We start from the raw sequence: 27,232 nt of genomic DNA on the forward strand, positions 1-27,232 counted from the left end.
CTCACTGAACTTAGGGCATGAAAGAGAATAATTGCAAAAGCAAGTATATGACAGGACAGCATACTAGCTGAAAACCTCCAGAAGAACAAGTTATGTTTGAATTTATTAAGTGGCAGAAGAGGGAAAGGTTATTACAGGATTACTAAATCTCAGCTGACAGGAAAAAGAATTTGATAGAGGCGATGAGAATGGCTGAAGAACTAAAAGTTCTGGGCTGATGAACATGTCCAAATAACCACAATGCAAGAACCAGTAAGTGAAGCAGGCCCCTTGCTTTTGTTGCTCACACTTCACTAATCATAATAAGGTCCTCAGTGACTTGCATTCTTCTATAATAAACACGCACAGATATGTGTAAGGTTCTCCCCGGTAAACTCACTCCCTAGCACGCTGCAATGGGGAAGCACTAGCACAAACTGATGTTGGACACGAACAGTCTGACAGTACTGCCGTAATGACAGACCTCGTTACAAGTCACTACTAACCTTGTGCAGCAGTTATTTTTCAGCCTCATAGTGATAATACGTTTTATCCTCCGCATTATTTATAATGAGCTAATAAAAACTATTATTTTAGATCACTCTGGATACAACGCTTACCAATAACTGTAGGATGCCACAAAAGAGCAAGCAAAATGTAATGTGGCTTATTACAGCAGAGAAGAAAACACAGGAGGGATTATTCCTTTGTTTTAAAACCATTCTTCCTCAAATTACCGAAACATCATAGTTTAAGATATGTTTAGACAAAGCACGTTGCCTACGTTTGTTAAGTGTACACATAATTCAGTTACAAAAAGCAGTGACTCTCAAAGGGCATGAAAGGAGAATCCATTTCATTTCTTTCCTTCTGAGGAACAGGCACAAAAAATAAAAATCACACTTCTGTCCATCCCTAAGAGACTCAATATAGCAAAGGTTGGCATTTGAGGTGGAAAGCCTGGTGTAAACATCTAGGCACTTCAGCTGTGTTCCAGGCACGGTATATCATCCCTCCAAAAACATCATGTTAATGGTTGGAAATTTTTAGTTGAACAGCGGGATACTTTCACTTTCCCAGAGAAAAACAAATAATAAAGAAACTGTCACTCTTCATAAGCCTAGCACATCAACAAAATTATCCTTGGAACACAGAAACATTTGGGTTTTTTCTCATCAGGAAATAAAACCAGATTAAAATATCAAGGAAACAAACTGAAATGAGGAGGATCAATATGAAGAGAAAGTGTGTCATGATCTTACATCAATCTGATTACCATTCAGATGGATAGAATACAAAGAAATAACTGATTCTTAGGAAAGAAATACAAAGTTGAAAAAAAACCCACTTTTCCTAAAAGAAGAGCAATGATTGTCTGCAAGATTGAGCATTCTGCAAAAAGAAACTAGAAAAATAATAGTCTCTGAAACACTTCTGAATGGGTTGTGTTCTTCTACTCTCCTCGATGTCAGACATCATTCATACTCAACCACTTCCTCAGGGATGGCTATGCTGATAACTGGATACAAGGCAGATGCCCTACAGAGATTCCCCAAGCCAGCTCTGCGTGTGTTACCTCCGAAAACAAAAGCAGTATGCTGTAGCTGCAATGCTGCAGTGCTGTGTCTCAGCTAGTAAGCCCAGACAGAGCTGCTTCCAGGTCCAGAGCTAATGCATGCAAAGATAGCTGAGGGTCTCTTGCCAGGGCAGCCTTGCACTGCACAGACATCAGTTCAAGTTTCTGAATTACAGCTGGCTATTCTAAGGATTTCGCTTCGTGGTTTGTTTGGTTTTTTTGACCTGGCTAGTTTTCAGATCTTTTAGCCAAAAGAGAGACATTTCTAAACCCTCTGTTTCCTGGTTGGAAGCAGCTGGACTCAGACCACTACAGACAGTACTGTAGTAACGAAGTTTGGTACCTGGGGCAAAGCCCGCAGCAGCAGCCCACCCTTGCCCTGCACACAGATCTGAGGGACACACGCTGCCCCCCCCCCCCCCCCCCGCTTGCCTAGGAGTGCACACAGCAGCAGGAGCTGCCCTCCCTCCTTCCCCATGTCCCCCAAAATGAGCCACTCATGGTTCTGTCCCCCACCCTGCCCTGGCTGGACAGTGCCTGTTGACGCCCCTTCGCTTTGGCACCAAAGATAGTCAACCCGCTTGTCCCCACTATGCTACGGCACCAACTACAGCAGTCACCCGGAATCAGTGGTCTATTATCACCTGAAGCCAGGCAAATTCAGGGTCTGTCCTATGTAGAGAATTTATTAACTTTGTTGGTGAAATCCTGACTGCAAACAAGTCAATGCCACCAACTTTAATGAAACTAGTATTTCTATCCATATGTATAATATGAGCCACGTAAGTCACATGAAGATATAGCAGCAGCCATTTAAAATTATGGAAGTGTCACCAGCTATTTGCCAAATTCCATTGATTACAATAATAAAGGCACTCCTTAAGCCAAAGCAAACATGACAGCCAGTTCTTATAGGACCAGACTGGTTTCAACTGTTCACATCCATTATGGCCGCTTGTATAGATTCATAGAGGTTAGGGTCGGAAGGGACCTCAATAGATCATCGAGTCCGACCCCCTGCATAGGCAGGAAAGGGTGCTGGGTCTAGATGACCCCAGCTAGATGCCTATCTAACCTCCTCTTGAAGACCCCCAGGGTAGGGGAGAGCACCACCTCCCTTGGGAGCCCGTTCCAGACCTTGGCCACTCTAACCGTGAAGAAGTTCTTCCTAATGTCCAATCTAAATCTGCTCTCTGCTAGCTTGTGGCCATTATTTCTTGTAACCCCTGGGGGCGCCTTGGTGAATAAAACCTCACCAATTCCCTTCTGTGCCCCCATGATGAACTTATAGGCAGCCACAAGGTCGCCTCTCAACCTTCTCTTGCGGAGGCTGAAAAGGTCCAGGTTCTCTAGTCTCTCCTCGTAGGGCTTGGTCTGCAGGCCCTTGACCATACGAGTGGCCCTTCTCTGGACCCTCTCCAGGTTATCCGCATCCCTCTTGAAGTGCAGCGCCCAGAATTGCACGCAGTACTCCAACTGAGGTCTGACCAGCGCCCAATAGAGGGGAAGTATCACCTCCTTGGACCTATTCGTCATGCATCTGCTGATGCACGATAAAGTGCCATTGGGTTTTCTGATGGCTTCGTCACACTGCCGACTCATGTTCATCTTGGAGTCCACTAGGACTCCAAGATCCCTTTCAACTTCCGTGCCACCCAGCAGGTCATTCCCTAGGCAGTAGGTGTGCCGGATATTTTTCCTCCCTAGGTGCAGCACTTTGCATTTCTCCTTGTTGAACTGCATTCTGTTGTTTTCTGTCCACTTGTCCAAACTGTCCAGGTCTGCTTGCAGCCGTTCCCTGCGTGTCCACTTCTCCCCATAGCTTTGTGTCATCTGAAAACTTGGACAAAGTACATTTTACTCCCTCGTCCAAGTCGCTGATGAAGACATTAAAGAGTATCGGTCCAAGGACCGAGCCTGCGGGACCCCACTGCCCGCACCCTTCCAGGTCGAAACCAACCATCCACCATAACTCTCTGGGTGAGACCCTCTAGCCAATTCGCCACCCACTGGACTGTGTAGTCACCCAAGTCACAGCCTCTTAACTTGTTCACCAGTATGGGGTGGGATACCATATCGAAGGCCTTCCTGAAGTCTAAGTACACGACATCCACCCCTCCTCCTGTATCCAGGCGTTTCGTAACCTGGTCATAAAAAGAGACTAGATTAATCAGGCACGATCTGCCTGCTACGAACCCGTGCTGGTTTCCCCTCAGCATAATTTGTCCTGCCCGGCTCTCGCAAATGTGAGCCTTGATAATTTTTTCAAAGATTTTGCCGAGGATGGAGGTGAGACTGACTGGCCTATAGTTGCCCGGGTCCTCCTTCCTCCCCTTCTTGAAAATGGGGACCACATTGGCCCTTTTCCAGTCCTCCAGGACTTGGCCCGTGCGCCATGAGCGTTTGAATATTCCCACCAGTGGCTCTGCTATGATGTCGGCCAGTGCCTTCAGCACCCTCGGATGGAGCTCATCTGGGCCTGCCGACTTAAAGGCATCCAGTTCCTCCAAGTGACTCTACACCATCTCAGGGTCTACGCATGGCAGTCTGGCGCCTTGCTGCTGCCTCTCTACAATCCCAGTGAGAGACTTGTCGTGCCCCTCCCTTAGGAACACTGAGGCAAAGAACTCGTTGAGGAGTTCAGCTTTGTCTCCCCTGTCCATCACCAATTGTTTCTGCCCATTTAGCAGGGGTCCTATTCCTCCCTGGGCCTTCCTTTTACTCCCTATATATCTAAAAAACAATTTCTTGTTGTCTTTTACTTGGGATGCCATCCTCAGCTCCATGGTAGCTTTGGCCTGTCTAACTGCCTCCCTACCAGCGCGAGCAGAGGAGGTATATTTGTCTTGTACAGGGTGTGAACAGCTGAAAACAGGTTGCACCCATAAAAAATGCCAGCTCTTAGCTTTCATTTTTTGTTTTTTTTGACTACAGAAAAATAATAAAGCAATTCTTCTATTGTAAAGAGCTCAGACGACCACAATAGGTCAGAATGTTTTTGACACTATGGATTCTTGTGCCCCTGAAAGATGTTACAGTTAAGATGTGATGAACTGGTTAATTAAGTCTTAACTAATGACCACATTTTCAATCAATTAATGGATAAAACAAGGAGTAAGCCACATAGTTATTGCACAAAACACGTGTAATAGCTTTGTGGCCGGTTCTTATCACACCTTTATCTGAACACATAGCCAATGCCCAGCCTCTGGAACACATGGGGAGCCTGTCAAGACTCGTGTGTGCACAAGAGGCTAGGAGGTTCGGTCAGCTGATTGGGGTTTGCAGCCGGGGCAGCACACCTTATTGACAGCAGCTCCCAGCTGCAGGAGTGCATGATGTTCTTCTGCAGCTGGAAACCAAGCTTGCTACTTGCTGGTGCAGGGAAAGCCCACGATCGGTAATATGGTGCAATGGGTTCTGATGTGGAATCCCAAAACTGCGCTTTCTGCCACGCATATGTGGTATAGCAAGAAGTGTGATTGTTGGAATCCCACATCAGATCCCTCTATGCCTTTACTTTAATGGTTAATACTGCACAGCACGCTGGTTGCGAATCACTGGCCTAGACAGCTACAAGTTCTTCAGAGTGTTTCAAACTATCAATACACAAGTTATTATCTAGATCAGTGGTGCTCAACCTCCAGGCTGAAGGCCAGATTTGGCTCATGGAGCAATGTCATCTGGCCCATAGAGCTCCTCACAAGACCAGAAATTTGGCACTAGGGAACTGTAGCAATTGACACTACCATTGCTCCTCCGCTGCCAAATTTTCAAGCCCTGCAGACCAGATGGAACAGACCTGCTTATGGAGTTGGGGCTGAGAGGCCTGATCTGGCACACAGGACCAGGGCCAGGGTCCAATCTGGTACACAGGGCCAGAGCTCAATCCACTGTATAAAGCTAAGGCCATGCACTGACCAGCTCTGCATGCCACACTGGACCCATAGACCAGATCTGGCCCAACACTGACTCAGCAAGTCATCCAGCCCTAGAGCCAAAAGGCTGGACACTACTGCTTCAGATAACAATATAGTAGAGAGCAGTAACCAAGAGATATACAACAGGACTGTAAACAACCACAAGGACACTTTTTCTTTATTTGCACAATGCCTAGAACAATGGGCTGCTGGTGCACCAGTTATTATTAAAAAATAACAACAGTAGCAGGAAAAAGAAACCAAGAAAAAGATAAGTCTTATTCCTTAAAAAATGGTAGGATCTATTTTATGCCCATGCAAAACAAAGGAGATATTGTTTCCTTACAGTCTTGTCTACAAGAATCATAGATGGAATAAAATACAAACAACATCATTTGTCAGGCACAGAAAAATGAAGGCCAAAACTGAGCACATTGTAATTTAGTAGGTTTGGAGTATTATTGTAGCCATAATGTTCCAGGAAATGTGAGAAGTAAGGGTGTTTTTTATATCTTTTACTGGAGAGTTAGGAGAGATGCTAGACATTTTGGGAGGCACAAAGCACCCTTTTTCAGTGAACAAAGTGACCTGAAAAAGGGTACTTCATGACCCCAAACTTGTCTAAAATCCCTCAACTCTCCAATAAAAAATATCCCCAAAAAATTAAAAAAACAAAAAAAACCACCCCTGGCAGGGGGTCGGACTTGATGATCTGCTCAGGACCCCTCTGACCCTACCAACTATGAAACACCCCCCCCAAAAAACAAGACAACCCCTTCCCCCAACAAAAGAAACCCTGAAAAAAAAACTTTGCTTCTCTCATTGTGATTTGAAGCTGGAGTTCTACTGAGTATAGACATTCAAAATGACACTTAGCAAATTCTGCCATTCAGTTTTACTATTCTCAAAACTAACCCATATTTTTCCTATTTTTTTACTATTTTAATCTTATATCTACTAAACAGGATTTCCTCTTCTTTCAAAATTATAGCAATTGTACAAGGATTCACTTGCCTCTGTTCTGTCCTTAGGAAAACGAGAATCGGTCAAGCTGCCTACCTACAAAAACATATTCAATCAAATATTTAATAGGAACTCTTTTTCATTCCAAAGATAATCAGAAAGAATAAAAGGATTTTTTTTTTAAATCCCATCCCCAAAATTAATTTGTAAAAATTAAAAAAGTAAAGTTCATATGATACACCTACTCCTGTTGAAGTTTTTTTATGGTCTTCACCAGGTAAGCACATTTTCTTCAATGGTATAACTTAAATATTTAATACTTAAAGACATTTTTGCCCTTTTGAAGTACAATATTCCATGTTGCATGAATATATTTTCTTATACTGGGCATTAGAGATAACAAACAAAAACTGCACATTATAACCCTAATCTAGAAAACTGTAAGAATACAGGCAGTCCTCGACTTACACTTTGACTTATAACGTTTATAAACTTACACCCTGTTTCAACTTTGTGATGTCAGTTTCAGCTTTACAACGCTTGATCCGATGCGATACCACACCAGCAAACAAGTTTGCTGCGTCACCCATCTCCCGGGAGAACATCTGTCCAAACTTCCTTGGACACGTTCTTTAAGAAAGCAGACAAGACTCCAGAAAAACATGCAGCCAAGACTCCTGAGAAGACTCCGGCCAAGAACCCCTCAAAAACTCCAACCAAGAACCCTTCAAAAAGTCCAGCAAAGTCACCTCAAAGAAGTCCTTACAAATCAATATGATTGCTATTTACAGGATAAATATATTAATGTAGCTATATTACTCATCGATAATTGATTCAGTACAAAATTCTGGGCTATTTTTGGTGAAAATAGGGTATCAGGCCTTGGTTCAGGAACCAATCCCCCATTTATGACATTGTTTCCTATGGGAAAATTGGTTCCGAGTTACAACGTTTCAATTTAAGACACAGTTTTCAGGAACCAATTGTATCGTAGGTCTGAGGACTGCCTGTACATTGTGACAGTAACAGAATGGCTGTTTATTAAAATGCCAGCAAACCAACTATGAAAAACTTTCAGGCTCACATAAATGACTCTGCTCCCAAAACAGAAACAACAGTAGGAAAATAAATGCCAATTGTCACAAGTCTTGTAAAAACACTATTAAATATACAATCCAGAGAGAAAAACAAAGAAAATATCTTGTGTGATCTACAGTCAAGATGCATCATACTGAATTTTCATTAAAAAAACTTAAATGAAAAACTGGTTAAGCCAAAAAAAGTTTCTACTATTAAATCATAATTTAATTTACCAGATGAGAGAACATTAGAAATTAAACAGCCAAGACACAAATTCTGCTCTTGCTTCTATCGATATGACCCAAAGTAAATAGGGATTTTGCAAGTGAAACTGAAGGAAGAAGGTTCCTTTACCAATAATATTTCATGCTTTCAGCCACAAATTTCAAAGTGCTTTAAAAAGGTGGGAGTTACTATCATTTTAGAGAAGGAGAAAGAAACTAGGGCACAGCAAGATTAAGTAACTTGTCCAAAATCATATAGCATAGCAGTGTTAAGAGTTGGGATTATAAGCAAGCATCCATTCTCAACATCTGCCCATTTCTAGGCCACAAATATCTGTACCCTTGAACATTAATGTGAATTTGGTAAAGAAATTGGAAATTTCTGAACTTTTCTCTGGACTGCAAAGAGTTCAAAAGTAAACTTGTGAAGTCACCATAATGCACAAGGAGCATCTACAAGTGGCAAACTGCTGTACATAGAGAAAAGCTCATCAGATAATGTCATTGGTTATCATAAAGAATCACTGAATTGCACTATTTTCCAAGAAACATGGTGTGGGGTATATGTTTGCGTGCACACAGATGCATTCAGTTGGGGCCCTACAAAAGGAAGTTGACTTGGTTCACATCTAAAAGACTCATCTTAACAAGGACAAAGTTTTTTTATTTACTGGGAGTTTAATGTTTTTTTGAGGCTTGAATGATATCTCTTTAGGGGCAGCCTTACTCTTTCCAGGTGTACTAAATTAAATATTAGTACTAACAAATCAACACAAGGCAATGCATATTTTTAACTCTATATTATTGCTCCCTAGCCATACCTATTCTATTAGCTCCAAATGGTTATTTGCCTTCCTTTCTACAATGACTTTCAGTAGGCAAAGCTTGAATCGCTGACCATCTTAAAAAAAAATAAATAAAGCTTCTGTCAGCAGCCTTTCTTCTTGGTAGTGTTAGGGTGATGTTGTAAGAAAAATGCAAGAGGTAAGGACTTTGAGAGGGATATAGATAAGCTGTCTGGTACCACGTGAAATATGAGGAACGGTACCTGGTACCTGACAGCTTGTCTATATACCTCCCAACTATATGGTTGAGTCAATAAAAAATATCGCCCACAAAAATCCTTGCCTCTCACATTTTCTCTTTTGGGAAATGTTACTGCTTATCTGGCAATAGAGGCAAGAGATGATGAAAATCACCTGCTCCATCAACTGTTAACTGAAGACCTGAACAGATGAAGGCTTAAGAGACTTAAATGTTGTAAACCATTGTACATGAAGCCCACAAGCACCTGGAAAAAGTTTGGGGATGCTGAACCAAACCTATAAGCAGCAACAGAGTGGGCTGACTGCTGGGAAAAGTCAGATCTTTGCCTACAGCATTTTATACCAACACTAAACAAGTCCCCCATTGGGCACAACCTTGACAGAGAAGCATGGGCCAAGCAGAACAGATCTGAGATCTGGATAAGGATGCTTCAAAACAACACTTCATAAGATGAACAACTTGAACAGACCCCTGTGTAAATGCAGTGTCCAACAAACAGCACAGCACTTACTCAAAAGCTGCCTTTTTTACAAATGCCCTGATGCGATAGATGCAATCCGCACACAGAGATAATACTGGGGAGTTGCTCATAGATTTGGAAGTTGGTATCTGACACAATACAAAAAAAGAAGGGTTCTGGCTAAGAAAAAGTTAACTTGTTCCCCAACTCAATACACGGAGTCATGGGTGACCGGTGCCTCCTGAGTCTGGAGGGACACCAGTGGGGCGTGACCGGGGGGGTGGGGAGGAGGGTTGCCCAGCAGCCATCCAGCGACTAGGAGCGGGGAACCCCCTGGCAGCCAGCCGGCAACCTGGAGGGGCCAGCCAGTGACCGGACTAGGTGGGGGGTTCCCCTAGCAGCCAGTCAGCAACCAAAAGGGGGGCACTACTCTCTCCATGGATGGAGCCAATTTCAGGGGAGACACTACCACTCTCTATGCCCCCTTACTAGCTGGAGCAGTCGCTGTTGGGGGCGGAGGGGGGACACCAGCACTCTCAAGGAGGGCACATGCCCCAACCATGCATCACCTATGCACACAGTGTAATCTTTATTTTTCCCCTAGATATTCTATGTAGGTGACATATATCCTGGGTTGTATCTTGTTTCTCATTTAAAATAGGTTTTTGCTGAGGATTTTGAATGGAAAAAAATGGTGATCTGAATTTACAGCATGACATTTGATTTTTAACTGTTTTGTTTCTCTAAATTAATAGCGGCTTTTAAACTGGACAGTAATCTTCCATCCCTGCACAAGACTATCTGCCCTTTGGCCTCATCTCCTAAAGGGATCAGGGCAGATTGCATCTCATTCTTGATTTTGAAACTGTAAACGTGAAGCAAATTAAGTGGAATCCATTAAGTCTAAAATCAGAGAGAAACTCTCATCTAGCAATTTGTTGGCTTTAAAGAACCAGGTTTTGGACTTTAACGATCTGGCACAAATTCCATAGTATTTATTGAGATCATTAAAATTTACAGGATGACTTCACTGCAAAAAAGGAAATTTCATTCTTTACAAGATTAATCTAGTATGATTCAGATGGTTTTGATTATAAGAAATGGCTTCAAATTACGGTAAGAGCTGTTAGAGATAATAGTTCCTCTGATTCTATTAATAAATTAGTTATCTTTAGCAAGGACTACAAAAACTGATGAATAAGAAAAGGGACCTATCAGAAGGAATCTGAATTCACTATCATATGAAATCCTCATCGTTTGGAAGTTGATAGCAATAAGCTACAAGAAGATTAAGGTATAAGTGACATAAGAAAATTCTAATCTTTTAACATGCTTAAAAAGGTATTTTTCTGTTGTTGTTTTTTTTAAATGAGAATACCTAATTTTTCTATTTATTTTTTTTTAAATGAGGACTACATACCTTCAGTATATAGTCTGTCTTCCTGGATTTCATTTGTCCCTTTGTAGAACAACCTTCAGCCTCAGTGAGAGAAATTAGAATCCCAGTAAGCCTGCAATGCCATATTAAAAAAAAGATTTGCTTCCCAAGGGGAGAAAAACGGTTGCAAAATTTGTCAGTCTGAAATTCCCCTCTGATGAAGGTTACCTCTGGAAGGAAGCTGCAAAGGCTATCATAGAATCCAGGCCACACACTCTTTTGGGGAGCCCTTTACAGCCAAGTGGAAAACGTCTTAGAATAGGACAGAAACATAAGCCAATTGATCCTATTTCCATTAAGAATGATGTCCACTAGGCCTATTCATTGGACTCTACCCTTTTTCATATTAGTGAGGTTATAGCGGTTTTAGAAAGGATGCAAAATTTTCCCCCACGACATTTTGGCCCAATTTGTGCAGTCCTTTATTATGCAGGTAGCATGGTTTCATTGCTCCAACCTCCTTTGGGCTTGAAACATATGTTAAAAATATGTTAAAAATTTTAGCCCTCTGGGCCTGCATGCATGTCTCTACGTGATCAGAAAACTAGAATTCTTTGGCAGCAGATCAAAGTTGCACACATGGAGTTGCACACACTGTCACTTAATTAAACCAGTAATCCTGTTTGGGTCTGTGTTACATTTAACAGCCAATAAGACACATTTATAAAAGAGGTAAGCAGGACAGCTTATGTTCTACATGAGCAGTGCTTTCTACCACTTGCATATAGGAGTATTTTAATTACATCAGCTCTAACAGGGACTTAAAATCACTGACTAAATATTACGTGGTAAGGAAATTTGGGGATAGATGTTCTGTAAAACAAGTTTTTAAAAGGACTGGCTGCTGTGCCAACTTATGTCTCAACTCTATTCCTTAGGCTAAAGGCTGGGAAGTGAGCTATTTCTATTGAAATTCAATGCCTTTTATTAATTTACACATACACACACAAACACAATTTTTAGCTTATGAGTTTAGAAGTTACATATGGACAGTGAACTCAAGACATGATGACCTTTGAAAACACTAAAAGGTAGCACACAAGCAAGTGGCTGAGTTATCATTTGAAAAGCAAGCTTATTATTTGGAAATTCCTGCCTTGATCTGTGAATTTCAGCTTTGTAGTGTCACTACTTTTAGCACTTTATCTCCTTTTCCTCTAAAATAAAAAAAGTAAAGAATATGACATACGCAGTTCTTTGGCTTAGAAACTCAAAAACACCACTGGAAAATACCACTGCAAATTGCAAATTCATTGATTCAGAAATAAAGGCTCCCTGGTCATCTTATAAACTCTGTCTGCTTCCAGTCATTCTTACTAATGCATTTTAACTAGGGCATCTTTAATGACCTTTTAATTACCTGCCCAAATGTCTAAATGCCTGCTGAAATTTGCCTAAAAACAGCATTAAATGTCAACTTCCTCTAAAACTGTCATCAGCAGGATAATTTTTTTTCTCCATCCTAATCACTTGAACTTTTAGAGTATTTAGAAACTGAGGTTCATGCAGAATACTGATTTATGTGTATTAAAAAGTGCCTAACATACATAACAGACACCAGTCACTGGTATAACAACTTTTACATGAAAAGCTCCAATTGATTTGGGACCTGGCAGCTTGGAGGTTTCCCTCTCTCTATAGCTCAAGGACGACTGGTGCCTCCTGAGTCTGGGTGGACACCAGATTGCCAACAGGGGAAGGGGGGAGGTCCCCCACCAGCCGATCGCAAACCCCAGAACCACCAGTGGCAAAACCAGAAGTGTACTTCCAGTTTGGCGGCTGGTGCTTCCCGGGGGTGTACGGTCAATCTCAGGGAGTGCACGTGCACCCCCCACACGTCGTCAATGCATAGCTCTCATCAGGGAGGTGTTCTAAGTTACATCCCCTGTGACTTAAGATAAAAGGGACCCTATACGCTCATGGGTGGGGGGAGCGTTTTAATTAGAAAGGTTCCCAGATAGCTCACCATCACATGTATTAAGCCCCTACATGTTTCAAAATGGCCACAGCATGCTTTGTCTAAAATTCATTCAATGAGGTTTAGATAAAGCAATCTACGGCCATTTCAAAATGTACGGGGGCTTAATACACGTGACAGTGAGGCAAAGCTGCAGTGTTTTAAGTAGAATGTGAACAATCACGTCTATAGGCACCCAAAGTGATTAGCAGAACATTTTCTGTGCATTGTTTTTGACTCTGGTAGAAGTTACACCTCTACATGGCTTGACAAAGCCCATACCTGTTGAACTTTTGGGAATACTACATCATTCACCTAACTGATCTATGTTTAGGGTCCTTTGGTAAGGGAGTTTATTTTTATAGCAGATTGCTTCAAAATTACTGACCCAAGAACTGGTTTGGCTGCGTGAGCAGCTGCTCCTTTAAGATGTGTATACTTTATTTCAGCAGTACAGGTTTCAGGTACTTTTCAAATAAGTATGATTTCTTTTAAACAAATAATATGCAGCAAAAATTTACAGTACAGGGGAAGAATCTCTGTTTTTCTCTCAGTTCTTCCTCCCTGCCAATGCACAGTATAGAGAGTGGACTGGTCATATTGATAGCCATTTAATGGATCATCAGTCAACTTCTTCATTCCCTCCTCCCACCCCACCAATGTTGTTAAAGCAATAAACAGAGTTTTACCAGGTATCATCTGCGAGTGTTTTTCAAGATAAGAGGTCATCAATTCACTGTTGTTCAAAGTGGTTCAATCAGAATAATGTACTCTCATGTAATTTTTGCCATTCACTTCTTAAATACCTTAATTTCCCATTCAAATAGAAAATTAAAAAATATTTCCTGCTTTGATCTTTATATTTTTTTGTTTTGACTGCTTTTCCAAAAAGAAATGCATAGCAGATAGCAATTTATCAATAAATATTATTTACTTTCTATCCTAATTTGCAACTGTAAAACTGGACCCAGAAAATAGGATTTTGCACACAACAAATGAACAATTGTGAATTAGCGTCATGTATACTTCCAGTCTTACCCTCTCATATTATGACAAAAACTCCAATACACTTATTTTTGGTGCAATCAACTAAGTGAATGTTCTACAATATAATTACTAAATATCTTGCCCTTATTATTGTCCTTAATAATATTACTATTGATTTGTTGGCTTATGTTGCTGTGATAGATGGGCAGCTTTACATGAAAATTTACTTGTTTTATAACTTTAACAGGAAATACAAATCAATTTGTAAAGTGAATAGAGATCAAGATAAAAATGAAAGTGAAATAGAAACATATAATAACGCAATAGTGATTTTATTTGCAATGTAAAAACAGCATTAATAGAAACACTGCTTTCTCCCATTTATTTGACTTTAATATATTGAACTTAGCAAGTTCATAAACTCATTCAGAGGCTCTGCAACTTAGCCACCAACCAGCACGTTTGCATTTTGTTGAATGATTTCTGTAAATACTATAAACCATAAAAATACAGGATTGTTTTATTATTATTGGAATAGCTTAAGATATAGCAATTATGGTACCCTTAATAATCCTTGATAATGTGTACCATTTACATGCTTTAAGAAATGCTTAGGACAGAGGTAAAATATTCATTAACCTGCTCATTCTTTTGCACAAAAAAAAACTTCCTTCCTATCCTCAAGTGAATTACATAATAGAATATACATACCCAATTTTTTTCCTAGTTAAATAGCCTTTTATCCATCTTTGAACAATCAGGATTGGTGAATGATGAGCTAGAACATGACTGATTTTTGAAATGATGTCTTTTACCCAGTTTATAACCTCCACAAATGTTGCTTCCTGCATAAATTCAAATAAAAATCTGTTGAATACACTGTGCTTTAAAATCCACACTTCTCTAATAAATAATTTGGAAGCAATGGATTTAAAAGGGATTATTTTAAATTTCATTCCATACCTAAGGATTAAAAGGAAGGAGAAAGGGTCCTTTATGTGAAGGAAGCTTAAAGCAAGCCGAATAAAACTCCTAGTCAATATTACTGAAACAGAGATGGGAATCATTTCAAACCACAAATTAAAATGAGTCCATACCCATCTTCTCATATAGAATATACTATGATACAGTTGTCTGTGAGACAATCCTCCCTATTATAGGGATGTCATTCATTTTATGTTTCAAAAAAAGTCATTTAGCTCTCAAAACAAAGATAACCCATACGATATTAAAGCACTATTGTTATCAGCTAGTAGAGGTCAATGAAAAAATATTATTTTTTTCTTTGGTAAAATATGTTAATTTTGAAAATGAGAACACGGTATAACATGTTTAGTCAGTATAAGATAATATACAGTTAACTTTTCTACAGTGTTTTGTCAAGCCTGAAGTGAAAAATATACTTGTCTCATTTTTCACAATATGCAATGCCTTTTCTCAGCAACAGACTTCAATGACTCCAATTCCTATTGTGTTTAAAACAATAGGAAACTCACCTAAACCAGAGGTTTCTACATCCAACTGTTTGTAAAAGTGACAAAAATAGATTTCAGAAAATATAGATTTATTTTAAATCAGAAAGTTTTCTGATACAAGAAACAGGCTTCTCCTAATAGCAGACAGGGTGTTTCAGTGTCTATTTCTTACAAAACCAGACTGGCTTCCAATAACTGGGCCAAAGCTTTCAGTCCTACTGAAGCAGGGAATTCCTGTGAAGTAAAATGCAGTTCCTCAATTCAGTAATTTGGGTGGTATTTTTAAAACAGGGTTGAAGAGAGATGTCTTCTGTCCCACCCAACCCCTACGTCCAATGTTTCCATTGTAAGGAATTGAAGAATGTGCAAAGTTAAGTCAACTGTACAAACATATTAGATCATTATAACTCTCTGCTGCCATTTTCAGTAAGATAAAGTTGCCCCCAGCTTCCATTAAATACTCCCAAAAAAGTCCCCTTTGCAGTCATGCAAAATGCTTTTTCCCTAAGTTATATTAATATTTTCTAGACTGTTCTCATCTAAACATGTTTTATCATCCATTGGGATTTCTTCTATACTTTTGGAGGTTCAAAACCCGTGTACCAAATATCACTGGAACTTACTCCCTCCCTAATATATGTTATGTGTTAATTTCCTATTGGTATGGATAAAAGCTGCACATCCTTCTGAGCATGTAGTGATGAAAGCATTCATGTTCCTAGTTGGGTTTAACAGGTTTAGACTTTTAATGTGCAAATACACTACTAACTGACGGAGGTCACTGCACCCTCTCTGCAACATATAATACCCACCGCTGTTAGGGACAGAAGACTAAACCAGATAAATTAATTAATTCACCATCTCATTATCTATTTTCACAACATCAGAGGTATATGAGGGTTTTTCAGATACATTGTTTTAGCTCAGTCACCGTGGATTATTATACTATAGTAGTTTGGATTTTGAGGTGTTACAGCATCTCACTAGCCTATTGAAAGAGGAAATTATATAATGTTCCCAATATATGATAAAAACTAAAGATGTAGTTTGTAAAATGAATATTGTGCTAGTCTAGTACAAAAGTGTGTCATTTCTTATAAACACAATTTTCCAATTACTTTCAAAGTACATTTTCAAAGGATTATCTCTTTTATTAACTATCAGCATGCTGCACACTGTAGAAAGATAAAGTGAATGATTTAGACTTTAGAAATCATCTGAACAAGCAGCAGTCATATTATTTCAATGGCATATGGCATAACTAGAATTAAAGTATGGCCATTTACAAAACATTATTAGTCTGCATGCAAATTTAAAAACATTAGCTTTTTAAGTGCCTTTCTAATATGGCAGTTATCTTCCCTATACATGGAAGGTAACAGTACATTTAAAATATTATGTGGCAAAAAGTATTTATTGTCCTACAAGCCACTTCTCGATGTGACCACTTGGATTCTGCTTGTTCTGTTTTAAATCTGGTTAGTATTATGAAGCTGCCACTATGAAAATGACTGTATCATGATAGGTTTCTGTGCATTCACCATTGATGACAAGACCTCTAGCATGTACCCACAAATCTAGAAAAATGGACAGTATTTACTTTAACAGACATGCTCAGAGGTTGCTGGAGCCAGAAGAAACAAGGGGTTTTATATGTTGGGGCTTTGGCACAGGTTACCTATATAATGTCAGAAATCCCCGAAACATTGTAATGTTATAAAATTATGGTGTTTTTAAAGCAGTCTCAGGTCTTCACACCTTCATGTCATTTCACCCCTGTATGACTGTGACTTGCCACTAGATGGCTGGTGAGCAGGGGAGTGCACAGGAGCCAGGGCTCTGTTCCTCCCCTGTGGTGGGAGAAGAGAGGGGAGGGTGGCATATAGCGGGAGGTAGAGAAACCAGCATGGGGTCTTCCCTCCCTCCACATCCAGCAGGAGCCCAGCCAGAGCAGAGGGTGGGTGGGGACAAAACAGTCTGAAGTGAGGTAGGGAGGAAAGCAAGAGAAAGAAGGGGAAAGAAAAAGATAAGAAAAAAATTAAAGGACTAAAATCTTGCATGTGTCACAGTGAATTGGGATCGAGCTGGAGGCGGCAGTCTGCTTAAAGGCAACAAGGGTTGTGCTGACTGGGAGTGGTGAGACCCTGGGGCTGGGAAAAGCATGTTTTCTCCAGCTCCAAGGTCCCAGAGCTGTTAAGCCACTCAGCGCCCAGCAGCCATCTCAGGTTCAGCCCAAATACAGGGCCCGGGAGAGGCTGCTTCCCCTCCACACTTAGAGCACCAGCCAGAGCCCAGGAGAAGCAGCCTCCCTGGGGCTCGGCACTGGGACTGAATTTGAGCTTACCGCAGCCAGATTGTACAGCTGAGGAAGCTGGCTTCCCTGGCTCCATGGTCTCTCTGCAATTAAGAGAAGTTGCTCTTAGTGGAAAGTGTCGGGAGGGAGGAGAGGAGAAGGGCAACTAGCGTCTCGGGGGGCAGGAAGGGGCAGGGAGCCTGGGAGCTGTGCATCCTGGAATCCTGAAGGAATTAAATCAATCGTTTTACCTTCCGACTGTTCAAACAATACCCTGGAATTGCCTGGTGTAACAGAGCCTTGGCTTCTCTGTTCCTTTAAGGGAAAAAAACAGCTATAGGAGGAAACGCTGCAGGGCAGTTAGGGCACAGAAGCTGCAGGCCATGGGGGCATGGGGCAATTAAGCCAATTAGCAAGCACCTGCAGGCAGCCCAGGCTGTCTGTTGACTGGAAGGGGCAAGGACCCTGGGAAGATATAAGCCTGAGGCTCGGGTTAGCAAGCTAATCTCTCCCTGGCAGCCCCAAGGTGAAGAGCTCCTGGCAGCAGGGCTCCTGAAGGGACTGTGGTGCTGCATATGGAGCCCAGGTGTGGCTTGGGGAGCTCCCTAGGATATAGCTCAAGGCTGAAAGGCTATCCCAGCTGAGACATGAGGGAAAGTTTTCCCTCTTATAGGGGCAGAAGGTTGCTTCCCCTTTTGGTATGTATGTTATAGCTCAGGGGCTTACTGTTTATGCTGACGCTGCACCAGTGGTTTGGGATGAGACTGTAAGGGCGGTATACGTGAGGCATGTGATCATCTTGAGCCCTGCCAGGAGCAGGCTCAAGGCCCAAGTGAGGGTTGAACCCAGAGGAAGCAAGTGTGAGGCCACAGAGCCACACAGGGCCAGGGGCACAGCCACACACGGGCCAGGGGCCAGAAAGGGCTAGACCAGAACTGGTGGGTCAAAGCCAGATCCAATACAGTGGGCCTGGGCTATAAGGCCTAGTTGAGAAGAAAGGGCAGTGCCCAAGGAAGCTTAAGCCCCAGCAAGTGAACAGAAGTACAGTAACACCCGCATGGCTTGGGGCATGGTATAGGGAAGGAATGGAACCATGCAGTTAGCCCTTAAGGCTGCAGGTGACCCACAATGACACGATCTAGGGAGGCCCAGTGAGGAGCCTGGGAGCTATGCAGTAGGGCCCAGCAGGGTGCCGGGGAACCCCAGTGTGTGTGTGTGGGGGGGGAGGTTATCTAGACTGGGGCCCACACAAAACCTGTGGGAAGCCTCCCTTTTCATATTATTATTTTTCCATCAAGACATGGCAGGAGAGAGAAGGGAAGGCACCCTAGGGGCAGAGCGGGGCACAGTCACAGAGCTACCAGGGGATGTCACGGCTGCCCCTGGGACCCTGATGGGCTACACACGAGTAAAACCTTTCCACAGTAAACCTTCTTTTGAGTGGTTTATCTTTAAAACATTTAGAGGGTATTTCTGGTAGTTTAACACTCTTTAACTAATGACTGCTCTCATTTTAAATGCTTTTATGATGTTTTTAAAGTAACCTGTGCCAAAGGCCCTTAATTTGTTTCTCAATCTGGCTAATTTAGAAATGGGATTTAGGCACTGGTTCTTCAAACAGGACAAAGGAACAAAAGGCAGAAAAGTGAGGCTTAAAAAAAAAACTCACTGAACAAACACAGGGGAGGTTTTACTCAAGCACACAAGAAGGCTTATCCTGAAGTGGGGAAGAAATTAGTGTGCTTGCTGTGGAATCAGTCAAGATCAGAAATGCCAAACTTAACTGAAAAGATTTCATAATTTTGAAGACTCTAGACTAGGCCAGCCTGAAGAACTGGGGGGGGGGGGGGGGGGGCCTCCCCACCAGGCAATTCTGCAATGGCCAATTACTATGATTGCTGCAGCCACTTCCGAGAGTGGCTGCAACCGCTTTTGGGAGCAGGCGCCAGCTGATCGCTGCAGCTGCTCCCAAAAGTGGCCACAGCCACTCCTGGAAGGAGCTTCAGCGATCGCAGCAATCAGCCAGCACTTGCAGAGGGGGGGCATCAGTGCTCCCACCTGCCCCCCCTGCCCATCGCCTAAGCAGAGAGCATGGCCAGTCAGGGGGTGCACCGGTGCTCTCAGGGGTGCATGTGCACCCCCTATGCATCGCCACTGCTTCTGAGCATGTGCACTGTGCTCAGCACTGAGGCACACCACGTGGAAAGCAAAGCACTATTTTTTTTTCCCCACACCTGTAAGCACCCACTGTGTTTAAGCTATATGAGAATCTTGGGGTCAGATTTGATATTGGACACCTGATAAGGTTGGGCTGTGGAGCTCTATTTCCATGAAAGGGTAACAGACAAAAAGCTTGCACCAAGGAAGTCTGCCTGGGAGATCAAGAAAGAAGGTAGTACTGCAGTCTGCCAAGACTCAATGAAGCTTACATCATCCAGGCCTGCAGACTGTAACACAGAACAGCCAATAGGTCTAGAGCAGCCAGATCCATAGCAACTTGCATATAGGTTCTTCGAAGTGATTGAGTGGGTGTGTGTGTTAATCTGTATAAAATGTTGAGATATGACAGATCACTGAGTTTTCTTTCCATCAAACATGAAATATAAAATGCCAATTAGTGGGTAGAAAGGATTACAAGCTTGTGACTGCTGTATAGTCATACTTGTATTATTGTTTTATTAATATACTATTATAGATATCTAACTGTTTTATTTTAAACATAAACATTTTATGTAATCTCTACACAGCTATGAATTTTTTAAAAATGCAACATCATTAAATAAAACATTAAAATTTTTAATGATGACCCTCTAATAAAACCTAGAAGCACTAATTGCTTACCTTCCCAGAAGAAAAGCAAAGATCAAGGAAAAGATTATGGCTAAATGGCCTGTATTTTTCAGGACATTTCCAGCCCTCAACAATTTCTTCATCAGCAATTATATAATCATCTAATGTTTTGAGTGAGAAAATTCTGTTAGCAACAGTATTCCTATAGGCTATTTTAAAGCTCATCGGAGTATCAAACAAGGTGAAGCCTATCAGATTAGGACAGAAAGATACTGAATGCACATTATCCAGTTTTCTAATTCCATTATCATGAAGATAAAGTAGCCTTAATTCCATCAAGCCTTTCCAAAATGCTGGGCCTGGAAGACACTGTATCTGGAATAATGATGAAAATTCTCTTTTCGGTACGTTATAATTTATGAGCATTTGCAGTATAATAATTTAGACTGGCCACATCCACTCATGGTGAAAACAGATGCAACACCACTGACTATGCAAGGACAGAATCTGGACCATCACTAATTCATAAAAAAAAAAACAACCAACGAAACATCATGGTGAGACCAGGAGGCTAACTTCTCAAAAACAATATAGAACCTGATGGCATCAATAGTATTAAAAATAACATTATAAAAGGTTATCAAACAATTATGAGCCAATTACTATTTCTAGTGTCATCATTTTACAAATCTAACAAATCTGAAGTTACCACCAAATCCTTTTGGCTCCAATTCAGATTTACTTTTTCTGACTACCTTTTTCAGGATTTTTCTACCCTGGCTTGTTCAATCTCATCATAGTTCTAGCACACACAAAGCTCAAAAGGGCAAATCTAAAACACACTGGAGTTGATGTATAACTTTTTCTCCATTAATTGAAAGGATGACTCTCTTAATCCAAGGAGAACTGTTTTTTCTATAAACTAAGAAAATTTCTCAACATTTTGTTGTATCTTTAAGCATAGTAATAGGTTAAGCATAGCAATAGATTAAAAATTAGAAGAGTAAGATGCAGATCAGAGATCTCCAAGATTTTTTAATTAATTTATATAACAACATGGAATACCCTCCTAAAGGAAGTAGTAGAAGTTCTATTATTTTAATCACTTAATACTAGATTAAACAAATAACTTTTAACATCAGTAAGTAATCTGTATAGGTTAAAAAAGTAATGGAAAATTTGGGGTGAGGGCATTTTATTTTATGCTATTACTCTTCAACCAAATGTTATATCTATATAAATAATGAAAAACCTGTATATATTCATATGTAAATGGATTAAATACACTTCAGATTTAATCACAAAGCTAATGCACAAAGGCACCAATAAAAACTCTAACCCTCTTAACAGAGGTGTAGAGGTAGGTGAAGTTCTGGCCCCATTAATGTCAGTGACAAAACTCATATTATATTCAATAAGGTCAAGCTTTCATACCTGCTTCCTTCACTAATGAATTTACAGTAAAAAGTGAAAATGCTAAATCAGTAGAGGAACTGCTGTCTATGAAGAACACTTAAAATCTGCATTTAAAATCTAAATCATTTCTCAGAAGTACTATGCAAATAAGAAAGGTTATAAATAAATTTACCTTCCTGAGCTAGTGCAGTTCCTAAAGTTATTATTGTTTACCTGGTTTCCATGGAGATCCAGTTTAACTACATGAGCACAACATGCAAGTGGATCGATATTTGTAATGTAATTATTAGACAGGATGCATACTTTAAGTGAAAAACAGTGTTGCAATTGTCCCATACTCCTTAAATACATTTAGTTCATTTAACTGAACTAAAGCAAGATCTTTGAGCTTCTTTATACTGTTTGCATTGGTAGTTTGTCCACATTCAAGTATTATATTTTCAGAAGGTGAAACAAGGTATTCAGTTAATTTCTTCATGGTTGGTTATCTGTTCTACGATTCATCCCCAAAAGCTAGAAAGAAGGAAAAAGGGCTGAAAAGTAAATTACATTTATTCAACTTTCAAAAGAAAATCTTCAAATACCCAAAGTAAATACCCAAGTGTATGGTACGATAAGACTTGCTCTATAAACATTACATATCCAGGGGAAAGGGAACCACATAGGACTAATTTGAAAATGTAAAAGTAAATGAAAAAGTGCAAATGGATGTTTTTCATGTCACATTATATTTATATAGCATATTAAAACCCAAAGAAGTTGTCACAGTACTTTGCAAATTCTGGACTTGATTCTGAACCATGTGCGTTGTTATTTCGTCAACAAATAGTCAAGATACCAAGTTGTGCATTAGTTGATCCTTCCTAATTAAAGTACAGAAAGATACTTTAGTACCATGTTAGTGTGAAACCAGGCAGAAAGCAAAGCAGGGTGTTACCTTAAGAATTAACTCATCATCAGCACTGGTAAACAACCCTGATTATAACACCCAGGGTTCATTTACTACTCCTGTACTGATATCAGATACACCCTCATCTTCTTACAATTCCTCTCTGCTCTCTACACTGGTCAGACAGGAACCCTACGTGAAGGAATGAATGGACACTGATTTGACACCAGGAACACACAGAAGCCTGTGGCAAAACACTTGCATCTCCCGGGTCGTTCCATCACTGACCTCAAAGTCACACACAACTGGTATGGGGGGCATGGAAGGGCACATCCTGTCCCCCCCCCGCCAAGGTTAGCAGCAACTTGGCACCGCTCAGGACAGGGCAGTTTTTTTGCTACATGGGCCAGAGGCATGTTTGGGGGGGGCGGGGCGGGGGCACTAAGCTATGGCACAGATATATAGGAGTAGATAGGGGGCTTTTGGCCCACCCCCAGGCCTGCCCACAAATTGCACACCCCCAGACTTACGAGTCACCTATCACCCCTGTTCAAAGTAACTGTTCTTAAACAACAAAACGGAACAAAAACTCATCCACAGACTGAAATGTGTTAACTAGGGTCTCAGCAGAGATTATAGATTCCTATCCCATTACCTAAACTAGTTTTTATAACCAGCGGGTTTGTATACATGAGTGAAGAGGCTGTTTTCTGTGCTGTAATTACAGCACATCAGAGCAGACTTGATTAATTGAGTCTGCTGGAGTGTACTCCAGCCAGCCTCCGTGTCTTGTGGCAGGGGCACCTTATCTTACAAGCTTTAGTTAAAGCAGCCCTGCTGCTATTTTGAAGTGTGGGAATACTGATACATGAGATGCTCTGGGCACTTTAATTAGTGTGGCTCTCGGAGCTGCTCTAATTAAAGCATGCCCCTCCCCGCCCCCGACTGCTGAAACACGTGTAGAGACACCCATTATGTCCCTCAATGGCAGAGGACAAGGAAGGGCATCAATTTAGAGTCCAACTTGTTCAGAGAGCCATGATCTTTCACAGGCTACAGGGTGCATTGTCAGATGTATCTGGCATATGCCTGACTCCCTGAATGAGTCAGTCTGTAAGATGTCACCCTACCCTGCCTTCTGCATGACTTCAGACTAACACACCAAAACACTTCTCATCCATTAATGGGTTTGTTTTGCCTTTTTGATCTCTTCGACCCATCTTCCCCTCTCTCAGTAGTGCTCCCATCTCCTAACCTTTCCTCCCCCTTTCTCCATCGTTTGCATCTAAATTAATTCCTTTCAATTTAGTAACCCTGCTCACTACAAGTCCATTCATAGTATCAGAAAAAATTGGCTATAGCCTATGAAAGCTTATGTCTTTCAAAATGAATTAGTCTTTCAAGGTGCAACCAAATTGCATACTACTTAACGTAAGTAATGATTGCAAAACTGGACCCTATGGGTACATACACTTATTCACCATACCCAGTCAATGTTCACATGGCTCGCTTTAAGCTGGATGAAGGTGGATGGGGAGCAATGTATACAAGCATTTGCCAGGCCCAGGAGCTGCGCAGCAAAACCAGAGTAAGTAACTCAGGATGGGGAGAGGGGCAGGAGGGATCAGGGGCAGAAGGTGGAGCCAGTGAAATTGGGATGGGGGGCATTTGGCAGGTCCACAGTGCGGGTTGTCAAGGGACAAAAAATAGCCCAGTCAGGGTTGAGGGGTCAATTAGGAAGAGTGCAGCTCTAAGGATGAAGCAAGCAACTGGGCTTTCCCAGCCCCAGGCCTGAGCTTTGAACATGTACAGGTATTCAATAGATCAGGCTAACCCTTTCCTGATAAAAGTTGGTTCACCTCCACAGGTGAACTAACTTAGATCAGGCCCACCATTATGTGCTTGATTTAACCTCCTGGAATGCCTGTATAGTTAAGCATTTAGAACAACCCACCCCTAATTAGGTTGATCTAAAAGTAACTATTGTACGTACCCTACGTGGCATGAATAAATTAGCTACTAAAGTTTATTGAGTGCTAAAGTGCATTGAGTGAAATGAGGCAACTGTGAACAATCTATACCACAAGACAATAAATTACTTAGGAAAAAGTGAACCGTGTTCCTTTGTAACTGCACATAGAATGCAATTTCCCAAATTACAATCAGATTAGGAGACCAGTGCAAATAGCCTTGCTCTCATCAAAATGTTCTGGGATATTTTATGAGCACAATTGGCAAGCACTTCTGTTTTACAACAGATAGCCCCAGGAGCAGCATAAATGCCTCTCCTATGAGTACATTTTCAATATCACATTCTACATCAACTAAAAAGTCATCTTCTAGTACTAATCCAATCCCCAAACCACTGACATTTGCTGGAATCATGTATAAGATGATGTGGTTTTAAAGTTTAATTGATAAAGCGGGGAATGAGCCTCCTACTGAAATTAAATAACTTTTAAAAAGATAATTCCAATAAATACTTGGATTCAATAATAACTCTACAATCTGATTGCCCTAACTCTAGGACTGTACATAGATGTGTGTCATATCAAGCTCAATTAATGCAATAAAGCTAAAAATGAAAACTTTGTTAAAGTACAGCAGCACTTTATTGCAAGCATTAGAGCTCCAATTATAGCATAAAAAAATTATGGGTTAAAAATAAATCAGTATTACTACCAATAAACCTGTCATTAATTTGTACCATCAGAACTATCCTCATTTACTTGTGAATTATCATAACATTTTTAAAGTGTGAAAACTATGCCTCTTTAGGCTATAATGCATGCAAGTTATAGCAGAAACCTATAAACTCCCAACTTTTATTCATCAAGGAGTGGAGCATGTGTGATTGAAGTCTTCCTAATATACAAAAGGCTTGAATGAATGAGAATCCATTATAAAATATTAAACAGGATCTCAAAATTCAATTCATTATCCATTTCAGAAGGAAGCTCTTGAAAGGAACAGACCTATCTGGACATAAAGGGACATACATATGTTTTCTGGCTATCAGTTAAGGAACTTGCATTGTTCACTTAAAATGTAAAATGATTGATAAGTATAACAGGAAGCCAGAGGTTCCTCTTACAGAAAAGGGGAAAACACATCTGAACGGCCATTGTGTAGGCAAACAAGCAACCAAAATAAGAACTACAGACTGCAAATGTAGGCAGCCACTGGGAAGGCAAAGTGGCTCATTAACTCAAAAAGAACAAACACCTGGGAGCTGGTGACTCACCAGCCTGAGGTGTGGTCATAGACAGGCTACATAATGTCATGCATGGAAGGAGAGACTGTCAGGGAGTCAAGCTTTGAGCATGAAGCAGCCATCCAGGAAATCTCTAGAGAACCGGGCTCTCCAGAGGGAGAGTGACCACCTGAGAGACCCAGGCTGGAGTCAGACTCCTCGGGAGCAGGGTGGCAAAAGTCCAGGTTGGGAGTGTTCATTTACCCGGAGGAGGAAGAATCAGAGAAAGGGTGGGAAGGGACCTTGGGAGGTCATCTAGTCCAACCCCATGCTCAAAGTGAAGAGGACTTTGCTTGTGTAAAGAGACAACCCATCTTCTGTCTGCTTGGCTGCCTGCACAGGGATGCCAGTGCTAAAGTGACAACATACCTACCCGTTCCTTTTCATCAGGTTGATGTAACCAGTGCAGAGAAGATTTTGTTAAGGCACCAGTCCACTTTTATGTTGTAGTATGTGACCATTAGGAAAGAACAGCGGTCAGTGTGCCAGAGAGGCACATCAGGAAGCCCTGTTGGGGGCTGGGACATAGGATTCAGAGGGGCTAACTTGGCTGGATCAGAAGTGAGAGAGGGAGCACAGAAGCCACAGTCCAGTGTGGTGGACCCAGGTTGAAAGGTGCCCAGCCAGAGAACAGGGGCCAAGGCTATGAAGGCCAAAGCCCAAATTGGCTTGGGTATAGCCATGGCAGACTGAAGCTCAGCATGATTCAGTTTGCCCAGTCATTTCTGAGACTTCAGTTTACAGGTGACCATTTCTCCTGGACTAGTGAGAAATCTAAAGCTTGCAGGTAAGTTCACAGAGTATAAAAGGCAAATGTGCCCTAAACTTTGTAAACTGGAGTTTATACATAACGGAATTTCTCTGTGAATATATCTTCTATTAGAAGTGCTTTATGAATTTGAAGAAAGAATTTTATTCTCCTTTTTAATTGATATAGCTTATTTGCACTAAATAAACAAAATATAGGGTGGAAAATAAAATCCTGAATTTATAAGCAAACTGTTTAACAGGCTTATTCAGAAGTATGCTATAAGCAGTCACTACACTTTATTGAAGAATGTTTATGCTTAGGAATACTTTCATTTTTCTTCAGAGTGGGTTTCTTTTAGAGTTTATTCGGCTTTAATAAAATACTCTATCATTTATCTCCAGATACTAAAACTTAGTAAAAAGAAACAACCCTCTCTTTTTCAATAAATGAGTTATACTAAATGATACTAAAAACTGATTTCATGCTGTATCATAAATTCCAAGTTTCCTCTCAGTCTGTGCCACAAAGGAGACTGAATAATCTACTTGAATTGTTTCTTGGAATTCAACTAGTATAAATAAAAAAAAAGGAAAACAGTTGGAGCTCTGCTCCAGAAAGGCAACTATATGAAGACTCATGTGCACTCTCCTATAATCTGGTGAAGACAGAGGTCGACAAACTCTGGTCCAGGGGCCAGATCTACTCAGCAAAGAGATCCAAAATGGCACAGACAA

The 27,232-nt window shown here is 41.0% G+C and overlaps 1 protein-coding gene across 3 annotated transcripts in view; it reads right to left on the reverse strand.

The window, feature by feature from the left end:
• LOC102572637 (leucine-rich repeat and IQ domain-containing protein 3) overlaps nucleotides 1-27,232 on the reverse strand; it is a 68,095-nt gene that overhangs the window by 35,850 nt on the left and 5,013 nt on the right. Inside the window, exon 2 of one of the 3 annotated variants that reach the window (XM_059727942.1) lies at nucleotides 14,343-14,476. The exons of the other annotated variants lie outside the window; for them this stretch is intronic. The gene's annotated coding sequence lies outside the window, so the exon portion shown is untranslated. The remainder of the gene's footprint in view (nucleotides 1-14,342; nucleotides 14,477-27,232) is intronic. 3 annotated transcript variants of the gene reach the window in all.

Source organism: Alligator mississippiensis, chromosome 5, assembly GCF_030867095.1.
Source record: "Alligator mississippiensis isolate rAllMis1 chromosome 5, rAllMis1, whole genome shotgun sequence".
Lineage (NCBI taxonomy): Eukaryota > Metazoa > Chordata > Crocodylia > Alligatoridae > Alligator > Alligator mississippiensis.